General features: G+C 41.1%; 1 protein-coding gene and 1 long non-coding RNA gene across 16 annotated transcripts in view; both read right to left on the reverse strand.

Moving 5' to 3' along the window:
* The window catches only part of LOC109290474, an 11,640-nt gene extending 8,464 nt beyond the window's left edge, over positions 1 to 3,176 (reverse strand). The window contains exon 1 of the long non-coding RNA XR_002095605.1: positions 3,166 to 3,176. This is a non-coding gene — a long non-coding RNA (uncharacterized LOC109290474). The remainder of the gene's footprint in view (positions 1 to 3,165) is intronic.
* FBRSL1 (fibrosin like 1) overlaps positions 1 to 5,095 on the reverse strand; it is an 838,232-nt gene that overhangs the window by 399,213 nt on the left and 433,924 nt on the right. The gene's annotated exons all lie outside the window — the stretch shown is intronic.

Below are 5,095 nucleotides of genomic sequence, written 5' to 3' on the forward strand. Positions count from 1 at the left end.
ACAACGCAAGGGAAAAAAAAAAAAAAGCCCTAATGGGGGAACCGGCTTCATTTCAAGGTGACACTAAGCAGAGAAAGCAAGGAGAAGCGGCAGATTGGTATTCTGTGAGACTCCAAGCAGGCATTGGACATGAGATTCCTCTGAATTGAGGTAGTCTCACTCCATTAATTCAAAAACCGATTGAGGTGGAGGGAAAGTAGAGCAATATGCATTATGTATTTGTTACAAAACTATTGTGTCAAAGCAATATTTAGTGGTAAATTATGGCACTATCAGGAGGAGGATGCCACATACATAAATCAATTTGTCTCCTATGCTGGCAGGAGTGTGACAAAAAGATAAGAGCTCATCAGTGCCATTATTTCACTAGGCTGGAGGAAGAGAGAGGATGGGGAGGGGAGAAGTATAAGGGGGAACCAAACACAGTCACTGATTGTAAGTGACAAAATGAGGAAGGCCTTGAGCTTGGAGGAGCAGAGTTAAGATGTTATCTCTAAGTTAAAACAAAGAAACAAAACCTCGACTAAATAAAGGTTGTACAATACAAACAAACTCGCCTCTCCCCTGCAGGAGGGACAATGGGGAGGGAGATGGGAGAGCCACGATTCATTTATTTTTCCAAGGACAGCTTGAAAAATTGTAAGGATTGAAACAATATTTTTGCTGGCAGAAAGGGGAGGGCAGGGGAAGGAATAGGGCTTTATCAGAATAAAGGGAAGTACAGATAGCACAGAGGTAAATGGTAATTATGGCTTTATGGAAATATCCTATTAATTACTAGGTCATTTTTTGTTTTACAATTGAGTTGTCAATTTGCAACTAATTTAGGCCATGCCAGCATAATAGCTATTTACAGATCACACAATTGCCTGTATGGGAGGAGCACATGGCCCACCGGCTACAGATGCCATTTGAGGAGCGCCAGAGGTAACTTATCATTCTGGGAGCCCAAGTTACCAATTCAAACAACCCCAGGCACTATGGGCACACACAGCAACAGGAAACATAACAAGGGAAGAAAGAAACTTCTCTCTTCAGTTGCATTCATTTTGTGATAATAAAGCAGAACGGCTGATCTGTATCCTCCAGACAGACCTGCCCTGTGGCAAGAGAAGCTGATCTGGGAAAATCAGGATTATCGCTGCTTGTAATGACCCTAGTTAATTCTGGTGTAGTGTGCGACTGCTCCCTTAATTGTACCTCCCTGGCTGTCAGGCAAAAACAGAGGTGCTGAGAACTACTGAAGAAAAACAGACTCGCTTCCTTGTCTTACAGTGTCCATTCTCACCTTTCCCATCTGGGGATGCATCATGAGCAATTCAAAGCTGCTTCAGAAGTCCTTTCAGCCCCACATGGCAGGAGCTAGAAATGTCACTTAATGTGCTATCGGAAGGGGCTTCCACACCGTGGTGAGAGATACCATTTGAGAATGGAAATGGAAACTGGGAATGTGGAATTTTGATGCTGGGGTGAGGTGTGCTGGGTGAAGAGAAATAAAGAAGAGCAGCTGTAGATCAGCATACCTCGGAGCACCGAACAAAAAATATCTAAAACATTCAAATTAAACCGTGAGCTCTGTGACAAGATGGCCAATTAAGACATCATGGGCTCTAAAAATTCTGGTAGGCTGCAAGGTTCCCAGCAGCCAAATTAAAGACATGCGAAATGCCACTGTGAATCACTATCCTTCTGTGAACAGGCATTATAGGGATCTTTTATAACTATGACAGGCACGACAGGTGTAAGCCATTCAGAAACATTAACAACTTGTAACACAGAACCAATAGAACCAATATTAGCTTATTTCCATAATTGTTTTTATGTTTATAGAGGCATATTCCCAAACATCTAAGTTTTGTTTTTTTCTAATATGTCATCCATTAACATGATAAGATAGTTACCACGTGTCCCTGCAATTACAAAGATTTTTTTCAGACCCTTAGCAAAAATGACACTTTCCTGGTTCCGCAATGACAAATTAATGCCTAGTGGTGAACTCTGGGGGCTGCTGCAAGAGTTGTGCCTAGAATTCACTTATCATTTTTGGCAGGATGGAGCAAACTTGTTTTCCTGTCGAAGGCAGGAATGAAAATTTTACAGGGCATCACTACCCAGACCCTTCTGAAGGAAAAGATATATGAGGCTAAGGGCTTCTCCCTGACCAAAAACGGGTTGGATTTAGCCAGTGAAATTAAAGTTAAGACCGGTATGGCATGTTGAATTCCATGCAAAAAGCTCTTCTTCAGCAAACTTAGGATGGTATTGGAAACCGTAAAAAAAAAAAGCTAAGGCAAAGGGGAATAAAAGAGTTTATCTGGTTATAGGTCCAGACAAAGACATGCAGATAACTGCCCGGATATTTCAGTTTCAGCAACACTGTGATAGCGACTTGCTAAAATAACTACAAGTGAGAGCAATGAAGGGCACAGGAAATAAAAATAAATCTCAGACAACAAACAACCTCAAGCAGATTAGCGAACACTTTATGAAATTATCACTTTGCAACAGTATAAACAATTTTAAGTCAATTTATAAAAAAAAAAAAAAAATTCCCAGAAGGCAATCAAGTAAATCAGGTAATTATATCCTGTAAGGGGAGATAACATCGGGAAAATTAGCAACACTTCTGCACATAAATCAGAGGAAGGAAAGCCTTCACACTTCATTTATTCATTATCACATTCTATGCATTTCCTACATGAGGAAAGGGGCTGGCAAGGGTGATGCTGGCTGTGGGATAACCATTGTATTCTCTATATCTATGGGCCCTGGTTAAGATCGTCCTATGCAGAGTTGCAAACCAACCCAGCAAAGCAGCTCTGATAACAATATGATTTGTCTTAATGTTTTCAATATTAAAATTAGCGATAGGTATGAACCAGAATTTAGAATGGAAAATCTCTCCCCCACCCTCCAATGACCTCCAGCATACAGATCTGAATACTGTATCCCAAGCTTTCCTTGAGATCACAGATGGTCAAAAGCTCAGATCTGCATTTAAGCACATACCTATATTTCAACATAAATAAAACCGTTTTGCTAAATAGGGATGGCATGGCAAACGGGAGGCCCTTGTGACACTGGTGCCATTCCATTTCTGGAAAAAAGGAGAAGTAATAATTGTCTGAGCTCTTTATTACTTATAGACTATGGGACTCTACTGACTGTTGTCACAATAAGCCCCTTCTCTCATGCCTGTCCATTCCTGGTCTAAATTACCCATCACAAGGTGGACTGCTGACTGGATTTACCTGGCTCATTTCTACTTAAAATGCTTTGGACACAGATATGCTTGGTCGTATGCTTTGCGCCATAACTATCTATCTGTCTAGGTATCTATCTATCATAAATTCATCTGCCTTGAGATGGGAACTGCAAGCATTTTTTATGAGCAGACTGAAAGGTGGAGTCTAATTCCACTGTAACTTCTGTCAGTAACACCTGCGGTATGTCATTTTGTACCGTCTATCAGTAGTCAATCATGGTAAGCATGGCTGTGACTCCTCTAGTAACAGTATCCTAGAGCAGTGTTTCTCAGCCCACAGGTCGCAAGAATATATGAAAGGGTTGCAAACAAACTTTAAACATGGATTCTCCTTTAAAGGAGAAAAACGTGTGAAACCGTGCCTTCTCCCTTGCAGGCTGGCAGAGCTCCAGCCTACGAGGGCCTGCTTGGGCCCCCCCCCATACCCCAACATCCCCTCCAGCCCCAAACACCCACCCCTTGCCCCACATATGGAGTGGCAGGGAGAGCTGGGGTCTGCAGGGAGCAGCGGGTCAGGAGTGAGGGGCACTGGGTTGGGACTGGCCATCAATGTTTACAAATGGGTCCTGGTACAAAAAGGGTTGAGAACCACTGTCCTAGAGGAATTACTGTTTCCCTTTTTGTCAGAAATGGAAGAACACCAAAGACGCTAGCTCCTCCAATTCACCAGTTCATTCTTTTTCACCAAACCTGTAAGCACATTCTTACATGTAGGCATATACTTTCATTCTACTGAATTTAAAAGGACTTAAGCAAGTACCTGGAGTGAAGCATGAACTTACATGCTCCGATGAACAGGAATGTACTTAAGCAAGTGCTTAAATATTTTGCGGAGCTGATGCGTAATCTACACTAAATCAGGGGCTTTCCATTCTAGTGTCATGAGGAAGACGGAAGCTTCCATCCTTTCATACAGATATGTGAGAGCTGCCTTGCTTTCTGTTGCAAGCACAGTATATAAACTGATGCCGGTGGGGACTCTCTAGTTGTTCAAGCATCTCTAAGATATTATGGCAGATAAGCCTTTTAGTAGTTAATATTCGTCCCCAGCTGCTTTCCTACTTTATAGATTATCATTTCTCTTTAATAAAGGAAAAACCCTAAATCCCCCAGCTTCAGCTGGAGATGGATTTTCATTTATTTGGTTGCAAGAAACCAAATTAAGAAAATTACTTTCTAACTAATTTTATAGTGCTAAAGAACATCTGATGATATGCTGGGGAAAAGCTTCAAGCTTACTGGATGAAGCTGTTAAGAAGTGAGTAATAATTGGAAATTTACTATGAATAAATCTTGACAAAATTAAACTGCATTTATATATATACACTATAAAACAAGGTCAAATGGTGAATTACAAATGCCCTGTGTCATTTAGCATGGGGAACTGTACTGGGTAGAGAGAAAAAAAAATCACTTATTTCAAGCCCTGAATACGGATAACCCTTCCTTCTCCCACCCTTGTGAACCAGAATTTTTCCTGGTGCAAAAGGACCTTATTTATCTTTGTCACTCCTCATTCAAATTCACCTCTGGAGAGAATACGGCTGGATTTGCTGATGGCATAGTGTCATGTTATTACACATTGTTCAGCTTTACAATATGTTCACTAATGTAGCACAATGCTTTGTAATATGCTTGATCAAGTCATTCTAACTTCCTTTCACCTTGAGATGGCATTAAACCATATTGAACTTTTCCTTCCTGGATTGATATCTGCTGGACCAGATATTTGACTGGTACAAATAAGAAATCCGTGGAGTTCCACCAGTTTATGCCAACTGAAGATCTGGCTCACATAAAAAAATGCACAGAAATTCCCCTTACAATAGC

The sequence above is a fragment of the Gavialis gangeticus genome, unplaced genomic scaffold, assembly GCF_001723915.1.
Source record: "Gavialis gangeticus isolate Ggan-Ray unplaced genomic scaffold, GavGan_comp1, whole genome shotgun sequence".
In the NCBI taxonomy this organism is placed as follows: Eukaryota; Metazoa; Chordata; order Crocodylia; family Gavialidae; genus Gavialis; species Gavialis gangeticus.